General features: G+C 48.7%; 1 pseudogene; it reads left to right on the forward strand.

Annotated features, from left to right (window-relative positions):
• Positions 1–1,960: 1,960 nt before the first annotated feature.
• LOC134389057 (cadherin-5-like) lies at positions 1,961–22,056 on the forward strand (annotated as a pseudogene).
• Positions 22,057–25,111: the final 3,055 nt, after the last annotated feature.

The following is a 25,111-nucleotide window of genomic DNA, read 5'->3' on the forward strand; positions in this document are numbered from 1 at the left end:
ACTCCCCTCACCGTAGCTGGGATCTCTTTGGATCAGATCACATCACTTTTCCCCAGGCCCTGTCCTACAAGGCCCTGCACAGCCCAACTGCATTCATTTCCTATGGCTGCTGTGACAACCTACCACAAAGTTGGGGGCTTAAAGCAGCAACAATTTATTTGTTTATTGACTTACGGTTGTGGAGGTCAGCAGTACTGAATAGCGCTCAGGGGCTACAATCTGGGCTGCATTCCTTCTGGAGTCTAATCCATGTCCTTGCCTTTTCCACATCTCGAGCCACCTGCATTCCTTGGATTGTAGCCTCACGTTGCTTCAGCCTCCTGTCATCACCTCTTCTCTTTCCTGATTCTGACCCTCTTGCCTCCATCTTCTGAGGACCCTGTGAGTACATTGAGACCACCCCACATATTAATAGGTTCCAGGGATTAGGATGTGGATATTCAGCCTATCTCACTGACCCAGCCACTTCTTGCACCCCAGCCCCTGTTGCTCGTTTCTATCTGACCCGGGACTTCTTTTGCTCCTCAAACTTACTAACCATTCTTCCACCTCAGGTCCTTTGCACAGGCTGGTGCTGCTGCCTGGAATTCCCTTTCTTCCCCTGGCATTCCTATGGCTGACACTCAGGCGGTGGCTGAAGGGTCAGCTCTCCCAGAGGCCTTCTTTAACCTCGTAGTCTCCGCCAGCTGCCACCGCTCTCTGTGGCAGCCCCATCATCATTCCCTGAACACTCTGATCACCAGCTGATGTTTTTCCTTCTACTTGTGTTCCTGTTGTTCCCACTATAGCATGCACTCCCTGAAGGCAGGTCCCATCATTTCGCTCTCTGCTGCATCCCACTGCCCAGCATGGAGCCTGGCACACAGTAGGCGCCCAACAGCCACCAGCTCAGAGCTTGGGCTGTCACCCTTCCTGCCCAGAAGTCTAAGAACTTTCTCTCTCCCTGTTCCTTGGTTTCACTTCCATTTGTTTTACTTGATCATCTTTGAGTCACTTCTCACTTGAGGGATGAAGAGAGAACCAAGACTCGCTGCTACTTTCCGGGCAAAGAAGGAAGTGACCCACAGGGCCCGAGCCTCCCCTGAGTCAGGACCAGCTTCCTGGCCAGGACTCCCAACCTCCCCACTCCCTGCCCCAAGCCTTTGTTCATTGCCTTCCTCCTGCCTGGAGCATCCTACGTCCAGGGCGTGAGATCTCTCCCTGCTCGACCCCCTCCTTTGCGGCTGAGGAACTGAGGCCTGGAGGAGGCAGGGCCCTCTGCCGGGCACGTGGCACCTGCATTCTGGGCCCACCAACTTTTGAACAAAAGACCCCACATTTCCACCCCCACCCTAGGAGTCCACTTCCTTCTGGGCCAGAGGCAGGAACCAGAGGGCAGGGGCCTTGATTGCTAATGTCAGCGGGCCTAGAGGTCAGCTCGCCCAGATCAGACACCCTAGGTCCTAGTGAGGCCAGCCTGGCGCCAGGCCTGGGGCCTGGGGAAATGTTATTCGAGTTTAGAAACCTCCTGGGATGTACAGAGTCCAACCTCTCCCTCAGGGGACAGCCAGGGGAGGAGCCCATTTCATCCTGCACCCTGTGGGTCCTTGTCTCTCTCCAGGCATGAGCTCTGGAGCTCATGCATAGAGCTTTTGGAGCTACCATCAGCATCAGCATCACCCCCTCCTCTGGGAGACCCTTCCTGCAGCCCCTCTTCTGGGTTCTCACATCCCCAGCACTTCCTTCCATTCTAGCACGCATGGCCTGCAAGTAGGAATTATTTCTGTGTCTGTCTTCTGCCTCCCAGAGTTTGAGCTCTTTGGGGGCATGGACAGGGTCTGGTTCTGCTGGTGTCATCTGAGAGTGAAGGGTGAAGGAGTGAATGGACAAAGGTTGTTCAGTTCTCCATGGGAGATGCCCACAACCCTGGGCAGTAGCCACCATGCCCTGATGGTATCTCTCCTCTTTCCCCAGATCTGTCTCTCCTGGAAAGGTGCAGAGGCTCATGATCCTGGTCGCTGTATTGGGCGCCTGCCTGGGCTCGCTGGTGGCAGCTGCAGCAGCAACAGCAGGCACTAACCCTGCCCAACTGAACACTCCCAGCATGCTGCCCACCCTCTGGCAACAGAAGAGAGACTAGATTTGGAACAAGATGCACATCGATGAAGAGAGAAACACCTCACTGCCCCACTATGTGGGCAAGGTAATGCTCAGGCCCCAGGCCAGGAGAAGCCATCAGCAGCTGGCCCATAGTGACAGTGGTGGTGGGGATGATAATAATGGTAAAGATGGTGGTAGATATTTTGATGGATGTGGGGGTAGAGGTGATGATTGTGAGGGTGATGGCAGTCGGGGTAAAAATGGTAGAGGTGATAGTTGTGGTAGTGGTGCTGGTGATAGTGAAGGGGAAGGTGAGGGTGCTGATGGTGGTGGTGGTAGTGATGGAAGTTATGATGTTGATGGTGAAGGGGTAGATGATGGTGGTGGTGAAGGTGTAGGTGGTGGTGGTGGTGGTGGTGGTGGTAGTGATGATGGTGATAGTAGTGGTGATTGTGACGATGGCAGTCATGAAGGAGAAGGTGATAATGATGGTGATCATGGAGATGATGGAGGTGGTGGTATAGTTGATGGTGAGCACCATGGTTCATTTTCTCCCAGCCTTCAGTCCGTAGACAAGACAGCACTGGCAGAAGGACCACCCCATGCTCAGCCTGAGAAGGCTAGCCTCGCCTGCGGGCTCAGGGCGTAGGGCAGAGCCAGCCAAAGCTGTCACTAAATTTTCTCCTCTGAGAGATCCGGAAAGGCCTGAGCAGCCATCTACAAAATTGTGCTGATAACAAAGTGAACCATCCAGGCCATAGTTTGCCAACCCTGGTCTAGGCTTCTGAACCTCCTCAAAAACCCATTTCTCTCAGAGCATCTCATCCTTGTTTCCATGACCCCCACACCACTCCTCAAATTCCAGGACACTCAGAGTGAAGTGCCTGGCCCACCTCTAAGCCAGTGCCTAGGGCTCTGACCCTCATTTTGTCCTCCTTTAAAACGTATCCATCCAAGCCCACCTTCCTAGAGCTCGGAGCTAATCTGAGTGACTGCTGAATTGTCTCACCATGTCAAATTGTCATTGATGTCAAAACTCTCCAGTCTAATTCAAAGGAATGGTCCACATGATGGAATTTCACATGCAGTGACAGTTAGATGGAGGAGGTATTTTGAGAGTTTTTGGTGAGGAAGAAGGTTTCTGAGTGCATTAAAATCTCACCACATCAGCTTCTTGGAATCTGAACATTGGTCATAAGAAAGAATGGGTCAGTGTACTAGAGAAAGTAAGGTCGGTTTCAAGCACTTGACTGGGTACTGGGAAGTCAACTGTAGGCAAAAACAGGCATGGTTCCCAACCTCATGGAGATAGGGGTCAGCAAACAACCACCTGTGGGCCAAATCTGGCCCACAGCCCAGTCTGGTAAATAAAGTTTTCTTAGAACACAGTCACCAGTCACACCAACTCATTTAAGAATTCATGCAATGACGGCAGAGTTGAGAAGTTGTGACGAGGACCATATGGCCCACAAAGCTGAAAGTATTTACTATCTGGCCCTTTACAGAAACAGTTTGCCCACCCTAGTCTAGAAGGGCAGAATATGTCAGGCAAAGTACTCTTCCAGTGGTGGTGGTGAGTGGTGCCCTCTGGTCCTAGAGAAATCCCCGTCTGGCTGAAGCACCAGAAAAGCCCTGCCAGCTAAAGGAAGCAGGTGGGGCCAACTGGGAATTTCCACTCACAGCCCCACCCCCAGCCAGCTGACTATGCCCATAGGCTTTTCTTGCTATCCAGAATGGATGGCAAATTTTAATACTCCAGCATGGCCACTCAGAGGGGAAGAATTTGCCCAGGATCACAAAGTGAGACCAGGACAGAACCTTTAAGGGCTAGGTTCCTGACTCTCAGCATGAATGTGAGCTCTGTGTCATAGAGGAAAATATAGTCAACCCACCTATGACCTTCCCAGTGGGATAACTGTGCCATGAATCAGCCTCTGAAGAGAATGGCTAGTTCCAAGGAAAATCTGTGGGGTAAGACAGGGAGTGTCAGCAGAAACCGGGGCCACCTGCATCACATGCCGCTGTGGAGGGCTCGCCCAGGGCCTGCCCGCAGCAGAAAGAGTGCTGGGTCTGCCACCATCTGTCAACAGCGTTCACTCGGCACCCTGCACAGGGCCAGGGACAGAGGATCCACCTGGAGAAGAAACAAGAGTACCTGGGAAAGGCTAGGACAGTGCTCTAAGGATCACCTCCCGGCTCCCAAGGATGTAATCCAAGGGAAGGAAGTCCCTGTTTATCAAGGTCAGAGCCTGGAGCCTTTCTTTACAGACCTGGATGGACAACAGGAGACATTCCTGAGCAGCCTTCTGAATCCATAAATATGGGTCAGCTTGGCTTTTGGCATTGAGATGTTAATGTCCAAATACGGTGGTATTAGAAAGCGGGAGAGGCTCCCAGAAACCCATAACCCTTGTCTACTCATGAGAAAGACATTCGACAAATTCCATTAGAGGGACACCCTACAAAATACCTGTCCAGTGCTCCTCAAAACTGTCAAGGTCATCAAAAACAAGGAAAGTCTGAGGTAATGTCACAGCCCAAAAGAGCTTAAAGAAATACGATGACTAGATGTCATGTGGTGAACTGGATGGGATCCTGAAACAGAAAAAAGACATGAAGTAAAACTAAGGAAATATGCATAAATGATGGATACTAGTTCATAATAATCTATCATTATTGGTCCATTCGTTATAACAAATGTACCACACTAATGTAAGATGTTAATACTAAGGGTAAAGATGAATAGTCATATAGGAACTCTCTGTACTTACCAATTTTTCTGTAAATCTAAAACTGTTCTAAAAAATAAAGTCTATTTAGGAAACATCGGCCTACAGGAAAACAGAAACTTCCATTTACATGAAATCATCTGCAGAACTCCAGTAAAATAGGTCCAAGCTGATGTGCCCTCCCACCACAGTTCCTGCCTTCGTGGGTCCTAACGCACCGATCCAGAAGCAAATTTGAAAACTGCCGTGCTATCCTAACCCTGAGCAACTCATGCAAGGCCCCAGACGGTCCCCTCTCCTTGAGTCCCCATTATCCCCACAGGCCACAGTTACAGAGCTGGTGGCTTCCTTGCTTGCGGTCCAGCTACTCATTGTACCTCCCAGCCTCTGGGCCTTGAAATCACCTCGGAAACTACCTGCCCCGTACGTACCACAGCACTGCCCCCAGAGGATTTGCCCGCACCAGCTGCCAACCTCTCCCCCTCCCTGTCCACCCAAGAGGTAGGGTCTTCACTATCTGCCTCCACTCCTTCACCTTCCAGACTCTTCCCTACACTCTGCCATTTGGCTTCTCACCCTGCCACCCTGCTGATGCTGCTCCAACCAAGGGCGCCAATGACCCTGAGCCCTCATACTGATCATGGACTGACCCTGACCCTCGATAAGAACTGAGCCCGGATCCTGATCATAAACAGAGCCCTAACCCTAGTCATGGACTGAGCCCTGATCCTGATCATGAACTGAGCCCTGGCCATCAGAAACACACATATCTTAGGACACCAATACTATGTGTTACAAAAATTATATAGTTCAGTGGCCTAGTAAGTATGGGAAATCCTGAGTTAAAGAAAGCTCATTGGAATTCTTTTCTACAGGACTATACAATCACAGTCTCCAGGAGACTGTGACCATTCCAAAACTAAATTGACTGGGACCAACGGTGTGCTGATAAATGTTTGACAACTGGCTCTCCAGGGGAAAAGATCCTGATCTGCAGCAATTGCCAATTCCGTGGTGTAAATACTCTCACCATGTCTGATTTCAATCAACCAGTGTGACGTCACTGTGGGCAGAGTTGGGAAAAGATGTGGATAACACATCATTATTTAGTATTTCCATCATACAGAATAACAGACATAATTAACCTCTTGAACACAGTAAAATAGTTTAGAAGTGATGAACTCTGAATATCTGTTACCTTTGTTTTTAATTTGATTTATTTAATTGTAAGTTTATAGAATTCCATGTTTAATAATGGCTATGTTTAACAACCAACTCACAAATATTCCTGAAAACTTAAGTTGGCTCTTGAAAGCCACACTGACACAAGCCAGCTTGAGCACACCACTGACTGTGTGGAACAGCAAAGGAGGCCAGTGTTTCCTGGAACTCATTTTCAAAAGGGCTGTTGTGCTCATAGAGCAACTCAACATCAACATCAGAAGCGATATTGTTTTCATTTTTCAAATGAGTTAACAACCACTCAGAGAAATTAAGTGACTGCAAAGGGGCAAAAATCTCTCTTGCCTTCCAATGGCACCAAGTATATTCTTCCACTCAAAAAATGTTTTCTAAGCACCTACTATGTCCCAGGTATCGTTCTAGGCACATTGGGTGCTGCTACGCAACTCACACCAATGTGGTGTTTGCAGTGACCTGGGCAGGAACAACTCTCTGGTGACCAGTCGAGGCCCTTGTTAAAAGCCTCAGTGTCACATCTAGGACCCCTGCATAGCACCACACGCCAATGCACACACACACGTGCACATACACACACATGAACATACACGCACATGCACACGTGCATACACACATACCTACATGAATGCACGCGCACACAGCCACCACTGCCCATTCCCAGCTCATGTTGCCTCTTATTTCCTAGATCAAGTCGAGCGTGAACAGAAAGAATGCCAGGTACCTGATCAGAGGAGAGTCTGTCGGCAAGGTCGTCCGGGTCAACGAGGACACAGGAGACGTGTATGCCTTTGAGAGGCTGGACCGGGTGAAGGCCTCCGAGTACCACCTCATTGCCCTCATCGTGGACAACGACACCAACAGAGACCTGGATTCTCCTTCCAGTTTCACCATCAACGTTCACGACGTGAATGACAACTGGCCTGTGTTCATGCACCGGTTGTTCAATGCATCTGTGCCCGAGATGTCAGCTGTGGGCAAGTGCCCAGTCTGTCCCCCTCCATCTTCTCTCCCTCATCCCCATCCTGGAGGCACTTCTCACATCAACCACTTCACTGCCTGGGGTCAGGGTTCAGTGAGTTCAGGGCAGTGGTTGTAACGACTGTGTTGCCACTTTATATGACTTGAAACTCTGGTCCCTAAAGACTAAGCTCTGAGCTGGCCCCAGACAGAGCTCTGAACCTAGTCATGGACTGAGCCCTGATCCTGATCATGAACTGAGCTCAGACCTAGTAATGGACTGACCCCTGGCCATCAGAGACACACATATCCCACTACTCTTTAGAGCAAATCCCACCCACTGCCTCTGACCCGCAGGATTGGCACACCAAGAGTGTAGCCTTTGTACATGAAGAATACCAAGCCCTGCTACTAATGCAAGAAGAGTCATCTCGAGAGGCCGTGTAGTAGTGGGGTGGAGGGCAGAACCCTGGCCATAAGACGTGTCACCAGCCTGGACTCCAGGTTCAGGAGGTTATTATTCCTTCCTCAGTCCTCCCCTATTCTCCAGACGGTACCAGAAAAGTGCTTCCCTCTCCACCCGCTCAGTCTAGGGTCCCTAGCCAGGGCCATGAGACTAGAACTTCCTGTTAAATGTGGACCCTGGAGTTTAAGGGGGTGATGAGAGATGTGACACCACTCCTTTGGGGGAACCTTCCCATTTCCTTGTCCTCACCCTTCCAGGAGATGGAGAAAAGCCCTTACTCTCCTTGGTTTCTCCACCTGAACCCAACCCTCTGCCCTCTCCCTAATTTCCCTCATAAATGCACAATCCACCTGTTCTTTGCCTCCCTTCATGGGTGGCCTGGCTGGGCCCCCATCACCGCCAGCACTTTGTCCTCATGCCAGCTCCTCAGGAAACAAAGCAGCCTTTTCTCCCTGAAGACCTGGGAAGGTTGAGACAGGGAATAGCCTGAGTCCCATCTGCCCTCATCCAGGGATGAGGTGAGGGGCCAGCAGTCTCAGGGCAGCAACCTCAGGATTCTCTCTCTGCAGGGACCTCGGTCTTCCGTGTGACAGCAGTGGACGCAGATGACCACACTGTGGCAGATCACACCTCTGTCTTGTACCAAGTCCTGAAGGGAGAAAATTATTTTTCCATCGATAATTCCGGTCTGTGTGACTAACAGTCCTGGGCAGGCACCGACTTGGGGGATGGGGGATGAGGGCTGTGAATATTCCAGGTGCGGATGCTGTGAGGAACCCAGTCTGACAGTTGTCACCAATCATTGAACCACCCTGTCCCATGGAGGTGGTCAGTATCACAAGCAAAGACAAGGTGGCTGGTCAGGGACGAAGGAAGCAGACAGGTGCCCAAGACATGGACTTAAGTCCAGGGAACAAAAGCAGGATCTTGTTACCCAAGCAGTGACCGAGAGGCAACAGAGAATGCTGGTTAGCAGCTCTGGGTACAGGTTCAGACAGATCTGGTTTCCAAACTCCGGCTCTGCTACCAACCCCCTCTAGAGACCTTGGATAACTCAACTAAACTCTGGGAGTCTTAGTTCCCTTATCTAGAAAATACGAATGCCTATATTGGTTTTGTAGTGTAGCTGTGAAGTTTGAATTTGATAACGTATAGAGTGAGCATAGCCACATAGTTTTTGTGACTTAAAAAACTGTAAGGACTGAGTCTGGAAACTAGATGGTCAGTCCTTGGGCTCACTGTCTTCCAGAGGGATGTCAAGTGCATCGCACAGATACCATTGCTATCCTGCGGTGCACGAAGACAGACATCATTAATCCATCACAGCACTCTCACTCTGAGCCTGGATGTGTCCTCACGACCTTTCTCAACACAGTGCTCCAGGTGGCTAGGACCAATATTGGACCAAATTGCTGTATACCAGCTTTGGCCTCACAGTGCAGGCTGTGGAAATAGTGGATGTGTACTCGTGGTTCTCAGCTATGGCTGCATAGTGGAATCAACTGCGGAGCTTTTAAGTCAGGTTCTCTCTGGCTAGGGCCCAGGCATCAGTATTTTCTAAAAGCTCCTAGGTAACATGGCTCCAGCTGGGACACTTTTACAGGACTCATTCTCATGACAACCAATAACTTGGACCGAGAGTTGCAAGCCAGATATGAGATCATGGTGGAGGCACTAGACACCCGGGGCCTCTGGGGGGACTCGGGCACGGCCACTGTGCTGGTCACTCTGCAAGAAGTCAATGACAACTTCCCCATCCTCGTCAAGAGTGAGCCCCTCCTTTAGGGTGCTGGGGAGGTCGGGGGTTGGAGCACTCCGGACTCAATAACTTGGGGGCTCTGGAGGAGGAGCCCTGAGTCCGTCTCCCTCTCTACCCATCCCCGGGTTGACCTAAGGCCTAGAGGAGTCCTTTTGGTACAGGGAGGGGCCTTTCTTTCATCCTGAACCACATTCTCACAGATGAGAGGGAACCATGCCCCCTGCTGGATGCTACCCCTGTGCCCAGAGCCCCACTACAGATAGGAGCAGTTTCACCCAGATCCTATGGGCTCAGGAAAATCCAGGCCCTGAGACTCAAGCCCCAGCTAGAAAATTCCCACAAGCCAAAGAGCAGAGGGACAGCAAAGCTCTGTATCCAGAGCCAGGGCTGGGCTCTGACGCCAACCACAGACTGGTTGTCCCCCAAAATATGTGTGCCAACAGCTTTTCCCATGCCCTGGCTGAGGCCGGGCCAGAAAGTCACGTGGCTCTGTCCACTTGCATCCTCTGGTGCTGGATGTCACAACTCAGAGTCTCGGCCACACAAAGACAGGCCAGTTCTCCTGGAGTGGCCTCATTGTGCGCAGCAAACACTCCCTGAAGGCAGAACTTGTCTCTCTTATCAACTGATAGGTCCCCTAGCAAAGTGACTGGCATACAGTAGGTGCTCAATAACTACTTGGATGAATAGAGGGATGGAGGGATGGACAGATAGGGCAGACCTCTTTGCCAGAATCCCAGGGGTTTTATTATTATCGTTGTTATCATTATTTCATCAATGTCCATTTCCTGTATCAATATAAGGTAGGATAATATAAAGGTATAATCACCTTGTCTATCTGATTAACCCACTGCCCTTTGGGGCACACTATTTGCATCAGCCATGTACACATTTGTGGTGCCTGAAGCCATCCGCGTGGGAAGCCCCTTGGGCTCTCTTTTGTGGAGGACCTAGATGAGCCCCAGAACTGGATGACCAAGTAGAACATCGCGCAAGGCGAGTACAGGGACACTTTCACCATCGAGACAGACCCCACCCACAATGAGGGCATCATCAAGCCCATGAAGGTTTGTAGGCTTGCCTGTGGCAATGACATCAGATGCGGGGTTTGGGGTTCCTGGCATCCTCTGCCCAGGGGCTGCTCCTGATCCGGAAGCCAGCAAAGGAGAACATTCTGGGTCAGCTCAGAGATGGCCATGAGCTCATGGAGACTGCAACCCAGTGTCTTGGGCTAGGTTACCCCTGAAGCAAACCCTGACACAAGGATTTGGTTATAAATCATTTATGTGGGAGGTGATCCCAGGAAGCCCCAGGAATGTCAACATGTGAAAAGAAGGAAGCTAATATTGGGCTCATTAATGGGAGTGTAGGCAAGTGGGTACCTCCAGGGCACAGTATTGAACACAACTCAGAGTTGCAGAGCTGAGGGCAAGGGAGCTGGGGTATTTATACACCAAACCCCTGCAGTGTTGACTGAGGGCTGCTCCTGGGGGCATTAACTCCCTGGCACTTCCCGGCCTGCACTGTGTCCTGGCCAGTAAAAAGCCATCAGCAAGTAAGAAAACAATGAGTGCCTGGGAACAGGACATGGGTGGCCAAGGACAGTGGCTGGTCTGACAGAGAAGTCAGATCCACTGTATCTGGGAGAGGAGGGAAAGTCCTGTCGGGGCATAAGAATGGCTCCGGGATTGCCATGTAGAGGACTCAGAGTCCTGGGCCTGAGTCCCTCTCTGGCCCTGCCCCATGCTGGGGACTAAAGATACCCAGGGGAGAACACAACCTCCAGAGTCAATGAAGCTCTCAGGGAGTGGGAGAGACAGACATATAAACATAAAGGATAGCCGGGTGTGTTGAGTGCTATGTATCAACACCATGCAGGGAGCAACCACCTCCTCAGGAGGGGCTTCTGAGAGGGCATCTGATTGCTTCTGATTGGCTTCTTGAGGGATGAGCAGCAGTTCATCAGGCATGAAGGGGAGGAGAAGCATCCTTGGAAAAGGCATAAAGAAAAGGCAAGTCCTTAAGGACCAGCGGATAGAGCCACTAGTCTGGGAGCAGGACCATGGCTGATCCATTGTATGTCCTCATTAATCGCAACGGGGTCAGGCACAGAGCCAGGGTTGGGGTGCGGTCATGAGGCTGCTGAGATGGAATGGGGGTAGCTGAAAACAGACGCCAGGCCCAGCCTCTCTCTTGATAACCTTGGACATATCACTAGTCCGGGCCACAGGCTCCTCATCACAAAATGGGCAACCCCCTAGTACTACCGTGCAGGGTTGCTGTGAAGACGACATGCCACCTCCTTAGCTCAGAGCAGGTGCTCATCATAACGTTCCCCTAACGCAGCCCCTGGACTATGAACGTATCCAGCAATACAGCTTCACCATCGAGGCCATGGACCACACCATCAACCTCGGATACCTGAGAGGCACCTCCAGCAGAAACATAGCCCACATCATCATCAACATCACAGATATGGATGAGCCCCCCCAACTTCCAGCAGCTCTTCTACCACTTCCAGCTGTGGGAGAACCAGAAGAAACCTCTGATTGTCGTGGTGATAGCCATAGACCCCAATGAGATTTGGTGCAGAATTGGGTAAGCACTTGGTGGTTGTGTTGATGACAATGACAATGACAATTCTGGCACTGATGTTCTTATGTCTGCTCGTCTGAGTCCAGGACTCAGAGAGGAAAACTGGCTTCTCCCGGCATTGCATGGGAAGTAGCAGAGGCAGAAGGAGTAGCCCAAGATCTTCCACTAACCCACTTGGGCTGCTGGGACCTTGTCCTGCCTGCGCACCCCACTTTGCATGGTCCTGGCCATCCAGAGCTGTCTGTCCTCTGCTCTACCTTGAAGCCTTCCTTTAGACCATGGTTCCCACAGGTCCCATCTAGCGAGATATGACCATCAAGAGAACAACCAATCTATTTCTGAATTCTTTATTCTATCGTTCTGTGGCAGAGCCAATCTGTTTTATTCCAGAAGCTTTATGCTAAATTTCAGTACATATAAGGCAAGCCCTCCCTTGCTATTTTTTTTATTTTATATAATTTTTATCCATTCTCTTTTATTCTTTCGTATGAACTTTAAAAATCTTTTATCTGTTTTTTAAAAAAACTAGAATTCTAATAAGAATCGTGTTTATATATCAATTTTGGAAGAGTTAACATTTCTATGGTACTAGGTCTTCTTATTAAGGTCAAAATATGTCCCTCCATTTTGGCCGTATCTCATATTTTAGGACTACTGCTTTCATTACCATTGCATTCTAAATACTCTGTGATTACAGTTTTTGTTTTCCCTTTGACCCAGTGGTTTATTTAAGAGATTGACTTGGTTTATTTCTTTTCATTTACGAGTGATAGGGTGTTATTTGGTTTTTGTATTAGCTCATCCTGTGCAGTAATACGATTGTATTTTTGTTCATTTCTTCCTAGGATATCTAAACTTTTGCTTTGCATATGCAAAGGTTTGTAACTACTTTACCTTCAGTAGGTTTGCAACTTTTATCCCTAGGAAATTACCCAGTTTGTTCTGCTTAAACATTTTGCCTTCGATTCCATGTTGCCTGATGTTAAGTTTGTCAGTCCTGGTTTCATGTTATTTATATTTGCCTGACATAAATGTTCTAGCCCTTACTATTAATTTTTCTAGGTCATCTGGCATTAAGTTGTCTCTTGAAAATAGAATGTAGTTGGCATTGCTTTTTAATCTACACTGAGATGCTTTGTGTTTAATGTATTTGCATTTTCATTATAAATGATAAGTTTAATCTTACTTCTTTTATCTTGTTTTATATTTCCCATTTCTTAAACTTAATGGCTTTTTTCTTTACCCTCACCTTTGCTATACAGCCTATTTTTTCTTTCTCTTTTTTCTCCTAGATAATTGGATGGAATACATCTATTTTTATTTCTACCTGTAGATTTACTTCTACTTTTGAAATTTTAAATGTTTTCCTAGACCTATATTTTCTAGTTAAAAATATCACACACACACAGACACACACACACACACACACACACACACACACACACACACCATTGCTTTCCCATTTATGATAAAGAAATCAATAGTTTCATTTTAATTCCTTCCAAACCAGGATTTTACTTTATGTTGAGACATTTCTTGGTTAGATGGAGTAAGTTAAAAAAAAAAAAAAAAAAAAACTTAGGACCCATTTTTGTAGGTGATATACTTTCTGGCTCTTGCATATTTACAAATTCCTTACTTGCTTTGCTTTCTTATTTTAATACACCTAGGTGTGCTCATATAGTCCTGAGATCACAGACACTATCTTTCAAAATTGCTATCAATGTGTGATAGCATTTAATTTTGTAAGGAAATCCGGGGTGAATCTGATTCGTCTTTCTTTACGAAGAATGTATTTTTTCTGTCTGGACTCTTTTTCAATTCCTTCACATAGCCTTGAAATTCAAAGTGTCATCAGGATATGCTCAAATATTGTTCTCTTTTTACAATTATGCCTGATATCGATGACATCTTCTAATCTGTAGACTTAGGCCTTTCTTCAGATCAGAAAAGTTTTATTTTTTGTCATTTCTTCCATTCTATTTGTTCTGGAATTTTTCCTCAGTAATATATATATATTAGTCCATGTCTGTTGCTTATAACAGAATACCTGAACCTGGATAATTTATAAAGAAATGATATTTATTGCTTAGAGTGTTGGAGGCTCAGAAGTCAAAAGTCCAGTGAATACATGTGGTGAGGGCCTTGCTCTTGTTGGTGTTGACACTCTACAGCGAGGCAGAGTATCACATGGCTAGAAAGGCAGGAGTAAGAGAGCTGACCCACTCCCTCACTCTCCTTATAAAGCCATCAGAACCACACTTATTACCACCCACTAAACCATCAACTTATCTCTACATGAATGTATCAATCCACTCACGAAGGCATAGTCTCGTCACAATCTAATCACCTCCCAAAGACCCCGCCTTTCAATTACCATGTTGAGGTTTCCCACTCTCAACACTGTTATGAAACTTTGGGGAACACAACTCAAACTGTAGCTATATATAAATATGTGCGTGTGTGCGTGTGTGTGTGTGTGTGTGTGTGTGTGTGTGTTTGTGTGTGTGTATACGTATGTGTGTATATAGATTCATATATAGATTCATATATGTATATTAATCTCTTTGTAACTTTTTTCCTGATTTCTGAAGGAACGTTCCAAATTTTTACTTCACAAATGTAATTTCTTTTTAATTATTTCTTATCTCTTCCAGGCTCTTTTGCATTTCTTCCTAGCTCTTGCTCAACTTTCTTTTCACTGATCACAAAAACCAATTCCAGGTGTTGTAGAGTGTCACCTACCCAACTCTGAAAATGCTATTGATGGTCTCAGGTAGCACCTTCAGCCTGGTGACAGCACCATTGCTAAGACCACAGATATTATCCCACCCCCTGGATCCCTCTGTTGCTGTGTGGGTCTGCTCAGTGTTGTGAGTGCTGGAGTGCAACGAGCCGTGAAAGAGGAGGGTGGGGAAGCATGCAGGGGACAGGTCCTGAAGTGCCCTGTCTGTCATGCTGAGAGTTTGGACTCAGCAAAGAACAATGAAAGCCATAAAACTCTCTTCCCTGGCAGATACTCCATCCGGAGAACTAGTGACAAGGGCTAATTCTTCCGAATAACCAAGCAAGGGAACATTTACAATGAGAAAGAACTGGACAGAGAAATCTACCCCTGGTATAACCTGACTGTGGAGGCTGAAGAACTGGATTCTAGTGGTGAGTGACCCCATCTGCCAGGGGACCTGGGCTCTTTTCCTTTACCCTCATTCTTTCAAAACTGGCATAATCTGTCATTTGGGGTCTCTAAAGGCATTCCAAGCACCTGCTGAAGCACCCCTTGGCTGGGATGTGATGGAGCTTCCATGCCCAAGTGTGGTCCCTGAACCAGTAGCATCTGCATCTCCTAAGACCTTGCTGGAAGTGTAGAATCTTGGTCCTCACCCCCATATTGAACATCAGAATCTCTTGCACATCATAGTTTGAGAAGCACTGTTATAAAGCAGGTGCACAGATGTCTCTGTGATAAGAATTACCTATGGCACCTATGAAACAGAGCTTCTCAGACACCTCCCTGAAGGTTCTGGTCCAGGGAGCCAGAGATGGCGCCTGGGAATGTGCATGGAACAAGTTTCATGTGGTTCTTATTATCATGGATGTTTGGGAAATACTCCTTTGGGGGTTGTTTATGCCCCAGTTGATGGGGTGGATTCAAAATCTGAAGCAGCTTCCAACTCTGAGATTGATAGTTTCTCCAGAAATTGTGGAACTTTTGTGGGCAAGTGTTAGGGTTTCCTTTATCTATTTGAAAAATCCCAACCATCCTCCAGGAGAAGGACTATTCCCATTGTACCCAGGATCCCCCAAGGGCCCAGAGAGGGGCAACTGTGGCCAAGACCCCACCAGTGCTACCCCGGAGGGCCCTGCCCCCTGCTGGGCCCACCTAGACCCTCACATCTCCCAACCTGGCAGCTATGCCCCAAATTCAGGACAGACTCCTACATGTTTTCCAGACCAATCTTTGCTCCTTCCTTCCCCATTCATATAATTTTAAAATTAGAAAGATTTTAAATATGGAAAATACAGAAAAGGAGAAGAAAACAATCCTCTCATAATGCTGTTAGCACTTTAGTGTATTTTCTCTTGTCTTTTTTCTATACATATTTTTAAATAAGTGAGATCATAATATTTGTATAAAATATCCTGTGTTTTTACTTAACCTTATTCCAGAACAATTTTCCCATGGTACTAAAATAATTTTTTAATTACATTTTTAAAACGTAATTTACATGGGCATTGTAAATGGTCATATATTCCATTCTTTTTCAGTGGCCTAAATTATTGACCCAATCTCAGCATCTTTTAGGTTGTTTACCTTTTTAGTTTTTTTGTAATTATTTTGTTTTATTTCTTTAATTTAACTACATTTAGGTGCCGGCCCGTGGCTCACTTGGGAGAGTGTGGTGCTGACAACACCAAGTCAGGGGTTAAGATCCCCTTACCGGTCATCTTTAAAAAAAAAAACAAAAAACCCCCTACATTTATTTACTTAAGTCCATTTAATTACTTAAGTAAATTATTGATTTCGTTAATTTAATTGAGACCTTTTTAAATGCACTTACATTGTTTACATTTTTGATTCTCACAAGTAATACATCAGTAATCTTTCTTACATATGAAGCTTTGCCCCTTCCTCTTTCACACTCCTTCCATCCAGAACACCACTCCTGGCCTCTCTTTCAGAAGTCCATAGCCCCCTCTCCTTCCAAAAAGCAGCTTTCATGGAGCAGCCCTCCAGGACTACCTATCCACACCCCACACACTCAGGGCCAGCATCAGCTGAGTCCCCAGTGGTGACAAGTCCTCTCCCGTGCAGGGACCCCCACAGGCAAAGAATCCATCGTGCAGGTCCACATTGAAGTTCTGGATGTGGATGACAACACCCCAGAATTTGCCCAGCCCTATGAGCCAAAAGTGTGTGAGAATGCAGCCCAGGGCCAGGTGAGTCTGGCTCAGGTAGGAGGGTGGGGCAGGCTTAGGGGCCGAACCTCCCATCCAGTCAGCTGGAGTTCTACTGAGCTTAATGTAACCTGTACAACAGCCCTGGAGAAAGTAACATTATCCTTATTTTACAGATGGGTAAACTGAGGCTCAAGAGACACTGTATGGAGAGTAGATTGGGGGGGTACAGGGGTTGGTAGAAAGAGTGTCCTTATGAAAGCCATTTATGTTAGTGTTGCAGGTGAGAGGCAGCCATGGTCACATCTAAACCCAAAGTCTCCATCACTGAGCCCCAGGCCACCCCAACACCACCACTGACCATCCTCTGTGTTACACACTCCAGCTGGTCCTGCGGATCTCTGCAACAGACAAGAACATAACACCACAAAACGTGAAGTTCAAATTTGCCCTGAGCACTGAAGACAGCAACTTCACCCTCACGGATAATCACGGTGCGCAACAAACCAGTCACTTGGCTCTTAGCAGGGTCAGGGGTCAGGTTATTTAAGTCTTAAAGCAACCAGGGTCAAGGACCAGGCTACCACTGGGATTTGCAAGTTATGGGATACTTTGTACAACTCTGGCCACATACATTGTACAATCCTGGGCTGTGTGATGGTCAGAGCCACCCTGGCCAAACTGCCAAGTCCACGTGGCCTGCCATTCCCCATAAGATGGCCAAGTGGGTGTGCATCACAGAACAGGTACGCGGTGCAGGCTATGGATCCCTTCCCACATTGGAATCTCTGTGCCTCTGCAAAATTACAAACTGTCCTGTGATGGGGAGCTTTGAGGTCACTCCCAAAGACTCCAAGCTGGAAATGTGAAACCCTAAATCCCAAGAATACAGTGAACTTTGTCTTAATTCAGCTACAATGATGACTTACCACTAGGTGGCCCCTGAACAGGGTATGGTCCACCAATCACAGCCCAGAGGGTCCTGTGATGTCAGTAGTGACCAATCCAAGCTTCTGATGAGTATTTCCTTTCTAGAGTGATGATGCTGAGTTGATTTAATGCCAGCCGATGTAGACAGGTTTCCATGGCCTCTGCAACTTCCTCAGAAAAATAGAGAAAATGCCCCTTGGGTCTAAATTGAGTGATCCTTCACCCAGCACAGGTTGGGATCTCCGCTTGTCCTTGATTGGTGAAACTGTGGTTGCTGAGGACCCCTGTATTGAAACAGCCTATTGCCACCTCTGAGAAAATTTGAGGAGTGGGGTCCCTGAGAAGAGAGGACAAACCCAGGGAATCAGACACAGCCTGTCCTTAAGGAGCCTCCTGTGGGATAGGGAAGGTCCGTGATGTGTAGACAGTCAACGAAGGACCATTCAACATTCAACTGTCTTTAGAAGTAAATCATGTGGCAAAAACACCTGTCACCCCATCCCCAATGCCCACCTCAGAGTAGGGATCGACAATGGGGAAGAGAGCATCAATCCCACCCCAAGGACACCTGTATGCAACCAGGAGGCAAGTCTGTTGGTCTCAGATTCACTGACATAGTGAATGTCATGTATGTCAAAATCTCTAATTTCTCCCGTAAAATGTCAATGGCATATCCTTTATTTTCAATCATAATAGACTTAATATTGAAATGTAATGATGAATAATGAAATGTATTTGGCTTTTGTTTGAAATCTAAAAGGCAGCTTCCTTGGCTCTCAGCTGGCTTCTTGAGTGTGCCAACCCAGTGTGGCTCAGTAGATCCTGGGCCCTCTTCTGATCATTGGTATTACAACCTCCCAGGAGCCTACAAAGGACAGATTATCTGGCCTCTGCCCACAATCACTGAATCAGAAATCTGTGTGTGTGTGTGTGTGTGTGTGTGTGTGTGTGTGGTGTGTGTGTGTGTGTGTGTGTGTGTGTGTGTGTACACACGTGCACACGTTAGGAGGAGGGGAAGGGGTCTGAAGATCAGTGTGTTTAAGCTCCCTGGGGAATTCTTATGTACATGAAACTGCTGACTGGAGCTGGGAGGAGGAGCCAATATTTGGATCAGAGCATATCCCCATTCCGGACTGCCCAGGAAACCCTCCATTACATATGGAACTATTCTCTCTGTGCTCGCAGGAACGCGTGCATTGTTTTTATTGTTGTAAGCTTCCTTTATAACAATGGCTTTTCAGGGATAGCAGAAACATCCTTAGAAGTTAGCATAATACTAAAAGACTTTAAAACTTTATTTTTCCTGATTGCTTGTCAAAGCTTGAAACAGTCATTAATTAATTGAGCTGAAAGAGAAAACTGCCTGTTACTGGAGTGCGTTTAGGGAAGGGGATGAGGTCAGGCATATCAGTCGCCCACAGAAACAGAAAGCAGGGATTTTACGTTCTGGCTGAGCCATTCTTGGAAGTTGGGTCAAAGCAGCTTTCCAAAATATCCCATCTGTGGAGGAGTAGACCTGCGCTTAAACGGCTAAAACATGAGGCAGGCGATGCAAAGTGCAGACACACAGCCCGGGCAATACACGGGCTGGTGCAGTCAGGGAGGGCTCTCTGGGGAGCCGCTTCCCCGGCCATGTGGCCTAGGGCGGTGGGTGCTCCTGGCAGAGCCTGACTCCACTGCCTTGGCGTTTCCAGATAATACAGCCAACATCAGTGTCAAGTACGGGCAATTTGACAGGGGGCGTGTCAAGATCCACTTCCTGCCCGTGCTCATCTCGGACAACGGGAAGCCGAGCCTCACAGGCACCAGCACGCTGGCCGTGGCCGTGTGCAAGTGCAATGAGCACGGGGAGTTCACCTTCTGCGAGGACGTGGCTGCCCAGGCAGGCGTCAGCATCCAGACGCTGGTGGCCATCTTCGTCTGCATCCTCGCCATCACAGGTCAGTGCTGGGCAGGGTGGGATCGAGAGGCTGGAGGGGCTTCACAGGAGGAGGAGAGGACAGGAATTCAGGCCCAGCCCCTCCTCCAGCCTGCAAGGCAGCCCTGGCTTGTGCACTATCCCGGGCTTCAGGGTCCACGTGTGGCACACAAAGATGACGGCTGCACCGAACCAGGCGTCTGGGTTGCAGGGGGCTTAAGACCCCTCTGCACTCATTGGGGAGAGGCTATCTCCACTTTAAAATAACTTACTTATGCATAACAGTTGCTCCTGGAACGTACATATTTTGAGCACTTACTGTGTGCTAGGCACTGTTCAGGCATGTATTTACACAACACTTAATTTTGAAAAAAAAAAAAAAAATCCAGTTCTAAAGTGGAAAATTTAACATTGTCTAGTTTAGACTATGTCCTGGGGGCATTCTTTCCTTTCATAGAATTCCTCCAGCCTTGATATTTCTTTTTTATTTTTCCCCTTATTTGGGCCTCAGAAATTTTAGTAGCATTTTAGGCCTTGCCTTAGTTTGGGTTTCACAGGAAGCAGGTCCTGGGAAAAGTTTTGGGTGCAAGTAGTTTATTTGGGAGGTGCTCCCCGGAAACCTCCTAAGGAAAAGGGTAGACAAGCAGGGAGGGGAGGCAGCTAGTGAAGGGCAAGGGATCAGGGAAGTGACCATCATGGACAAGGAGATTCACCCGCTGGGAACCTGGAGGCAGCCAGAGCTACACCTCAGCGTCTCTCCACCTGTGGAAGAGGAGCTGGTGTTTATCCACCCAACCCCATCATTTGATGGTTGAGGGCTCCTCCGAGGTGTATCAATTGTCCTGCATTTCACCTGCCATGAGGTGACAAGGTCAGATACATGTGGTGCATTTCACCTGCACCACAGTGACAAGGTCAGATACAGTGGGGCACCCTCAGTGTCTCCCCTGAAAGGTCCTCTGGATATGACCCCTTTCTGGAGCTTGTGGAGCAGAAGGTCCAGACTGATTCCCCTTTTAATAATAATTAATGATGATGGCATCCCCACCACACATAGAATTGCATTTAACCTCATAACCACCTTCCGAAATATAAACAGAGCAGAGAAGTCATCATTTCCACTTCACAGACAAGGAAACTGAGGCTCAGGAAGGATGTCTCCCTGGGTATCCCACATACTTATGTATGCAGCAGTTTGTGAAAGGCTCAAGGACAGAGCCCAGGGGATGGTCTGAGCCTAATTTGGGGAGCTCTCTGTACCACACAGTCCACGCCCCCCTCAGGGAGCTGAGTCCCTCACACAGCCACACCCCTCAGAGCTTGCAGCAGGGTCGACGTCTACACCACTGTCTGAACATGGGACTCTGGGCAAGTCCCCTGGCCTCTCTGAGCTCAGTTTGCTTAACTGTAGAATAGGGATAATAATGTCTATGTTGGGTGAAGTAACATGAGCACCTGCCCAATGCAGTGCCAGCCCATATACAGCTGGTGCTCAAGAGGGTGGCTGCTGCCCGTGCAATGAGTCCCACGTCCACTGGCACCACCAATATCCACTGTCATCAACACAGTCATCAACAATGTAGTGACTCAGAATCTTTGCACTCCAAATTCCAATTCCATCCTTTCGCCCATTTCTGCCCCAACCTCTGGCCTCCGGGCCTTTGGGACACGGTGTGGAAGAATTCGCCACAGTGGGACAAGGAGGAAGGAAATGAGGATGCAGATAAACAGAGCTGAGAGGGAGAGAGGAGAAAGAACTCCAGCGAACCCCACTCTGTTCCTCTCCGCTCATGCACACCAGTGTTTGTGACAGCCAGGCAGGACCAAGAGTGTGGGGACAGATGACTCTCCCACGGGGACGGGTGGAGCCCCAGGCGTCCGTGTTGGACAAGTCATGGAGGAGTCCTGGCCCTGGAATTTCCGGGGATGAGGAAGGAATGGAGCGGGGGTCCCCCAGCCCGGCAGTGTCTAACTGCTGTCGCTCTTGCTTGCTGTCCGGCAGTGATCACCCTGCTCATCTTCCTGCGGTGGCGGCTCCGGAAGCAGGTCCGCGCCCTCGGCAAGAGCGTGCCAGAGATCCACGAGCAGCTGGTCACCTACGACGAGGAGGGCGGCGGCGAGATGGACACCACCAGCTACGACGTGTCGGTGCTCAACTCGGTGTGCCACGGTGGCGGAGCCAAGCCCCCCGCGGCTGTCGCCGGACGCACGGCCGCCGCTGTATGCGCGGGTGCAGAAGCCGCCGCAGCACGTGCCCAGGGCACACGGCGGGCCCAGGGAGATGGCCGCGATGATCGAGGTGAAGAAGGTCGAGGCGGACCACGACGGCGGCTGCTTGCCCTACGACACGCTGCACGTCTACGGCTACAAAGGCTCTGAGTCCGTCGCCGAGTCCCTCCGCTCCCTGGGCACCGATTCGTCTGACTCCGACATCGATTACGACTTCCTCAACGACTGGGGGACCAGGTTCAAGATGCTGGCCGAGCTGTATGGCTCGGACCTCCAGGAAGAGCTGGTGTATTAGGGGGCCACCGCCTTCTGGGCCTGGGGACCCAAACTCACTGGAGCCCAGGAGAGTCCCAAGTGGGCCCTGAGACCTCCGAGACTGGCACTCACTGCCCCGCCCAGCACCCCTCCCTCCTAGGTCCCAGAGACCTCACCGTGGTGGGGGGTCGAGGCGTAGCAAACTCCAGGTCCCTGAAATATCCAGAAAGCTACTTCAGTGATGGCTACCCCCTAAATGCTGGGAAAACCAGGCTAGTGTTCTGTCTGGGCTCAGACATCCCTCGCCTCATCACCCCCAGACCACCGACCTTAATTAAAGACTTTTCTGGCTCCACAAGGCTGCAGAGCGAAGCAGCCTGTGTTCAACTGCAAAGGGAGTGGATCTTCCCCTGAAAGCGCTGACCCCCCTGGTGAGGCTGATGAGGTCCTGGTGCCTATCTGCCTGGAGGCAAAAGGCAGAATGGCATGACCTCGGGGCAAGACTTGCTGCAGCCCAGTCCCCGGGAGACTGCCACCGTCCATCAGGCCTGATCTCAAGAGCTCCAACCCTGCTCTGACTCCCTCACACTCTCCCAAATGCCCCATCCCTGCCCCTCCCAGGCCTGTCAAGAGGGAGGAAAGGGCCATATGGCAGCTCCTGACCTTGGGTCCTGAGGTGACCTTGCTGGCCTGCCACAAGGTCAATAACTGTGCTGTGCTGAGCATTGAACCATTCAACTGCATTCAGGGAAATGGCTTATTGAACTTTGAAGCAACTGTGAATTCATCCTGGAGGGACAGTGGAGACCAAGTGTGACAGATAATAGGGTGAGGGCCACCTCCATAACCACCCCTTCTGGAGAGGACCTGAGACCCTGATTTGAGACTCCTCAACACCCCTCCAGTTTTACCTGTTAGGGCGCAGATATTCCTGGAGCGGAAGACCTCTCCCCATATCCGCCTTGCTGGTTGTTCATTCATGCTGGCTCGCTCTCTCTCTTTTCTCTGTCTACTCCTTATCTCTTGACTTAAAAGCATCCAAAATGTTGCCCTCAGCAAGTCTGGCCAACGTCCAAATCCAGACATGACTGCATAACAGAGCCATGCTATGGCCTTTACATGCATTGTTACCATCTCAGGGAACCGACCCTGCAGAAGGCAAGGCCCCTGCCCTGCCCAAGCTCTGCGGTCATCTCTGCATCTCCCATACACGGAACATTCTACTGCAAACAGGCCTTAGGGAAGTGGCATCAATCAAGAGAGGCAGAGAAGGAGACAAACTCTCTAGCTCACCCTTTGTCATGGACTGAGGGTCCCACTCTGGGCGAGGCCCCTGGCACTGCAGGGGATTGTAGATAACACTGACTCTTTTTTTAATCAATAACTATTTTTCATAATGATTTTTTTTTTACTAATAATACTTACAAATTTTTAGTTCTCACAAACATATAGAATAAGTGTTTTTGCATAATAAGCAGGTTGCTGTCTAGGTTAACAATTTTAATTCAGATTTTTTTAGTTAGATAAACAATTTCTGTAATCTATTTCCTATCACTATAGTAATTGCTCTACAGACAATGACTATATATTGGCCACACTGGTGCATGAGACGTACTGTATTTTTTTAATACCTAAATAAAAATCTCGAGATTCTTCCATTTCTAGAACTGAGAGGGTTCATATGAAACATACACGCATGCACGTACACATGCCCACCACCACCATCATCAGAGGAACCCAGAGGGCAAGGGGACATTTGCAGTCAGGATTTTGGAGACACCGCAGAAAAGGGTTTGGAGAAAAGAATAACAAAGGACACCTAGTCCGGTCTTCTCTCCGTCCAGAGCCTTCACCCAGCCCCTGTACATACTGCACCCCTCCTACTTCCAGTCTACACGGCAGGCAAGGCCTGTGGAAGTTGCAATACCATTTGCAATCAGAAAATAAAGAACAGGGTCTTTCCTGAGCATGTGCACAACCCTCTATGTGTGTGGGCTTCTAGAGTCCTAGGAGTACACCAAAGCTTTTCAAAGCCCTCTATGGACAGCTCATTCCCCAACTTTTTCTTTGAATACCTTAGGTCAGCTCCTTGTTTGCTGCAGCTACTATCACTGGCTCAGACAGCCCTGATGTTAAACAATTGTCCCTGACTGTTTTCAACAAATGCCATCCGGGGAAAATGCTGTTTGTACTGAGTAAGCTCCAAGTCAGGTCAAATAAACACAGCCTTATAAGTGGGGTCTTCCAGGGAGCCACCATACAGGTCAAATAATGATGGTTATCTGGAAATTAAGCTTCGGAGGAGTTCCAGCTCTGTTCTGTTTCTTCCAGTGGTCCTAGGCTGCTGGTTTTCACTGTGATTGCAGAGCTATTGAGTTTCAAAGCTACTGCAGGGATGGGGAGAAAGGGATGGGACTAGGGCAAGTTAAAACCCCAGAGAGCTCTCTGTGGTAACCAAAACTTAGCTGTTTTTTTTAATAGAAACTCCCCAGATTAATTTCCAGACTTCTGAAAAAGTTGACTTTGACAATTTTTGCCAGTATTCTTGTTGCTTTTATGAGAGAGAGGAGTTCTTTATCCTGCTATTCCTGCTGATGTCACCCCTTCAGGCTGGTTTTTGAGCTCAGTTTTCCTACCCGTCCAAAGTGCCTGCTGACTGAACTCACAGAATTCCAGTCTCTGGAACCCATGTGATCTGTTCACTACTTCCTTCTCCAAGAAGCCTCCCAGTCCCCAAGTCACCTCCGGATACGACAGTCACTGTCCTTCTAACCCTCAAGTGGGGCCTGGCTCTGAGCTCTCAGCACCCCGGCCACCTCCTCTGTGTGGCCCCTTTTTACCCTGACATGGGAGGAGTGATCCGCATGTAGGCAGAGAGCCTGCTTCTGCCCCTGAGTTTGGAGGCTCTAGTGCAGGGCACAAACCCAGTACCCAGTAGCCCTTGGAATCTTCTGACCACACTTCACACGTGTGCTCCAGCCACTCTTGGGTCCCCAACTTGACCAAAATGGGCAAGAAGAGCCAGGCTCAGACCCTTTCCTCTCCCACAGGCCAAAGCTTTGAGGCTGGCATTACCTTCCAGATTTCACAGATGA

This window comes from Cynocephalus volans, chromosome 10, assembly GCF_027409185.1.
Source record: "Cynocephalus volans isolate mCynVol1 chromosome 10, mCynVol1.pri, whole genome shotgun sequence".
In the NCBI taxonomy this organism is placed as follows: domain Eukaryota; kingdom Metazoa; phylum Chordata; class Mammalia; order Dermoptera; family Cynocephalidae; genus Cynocephalus; species Cynocephalus volans.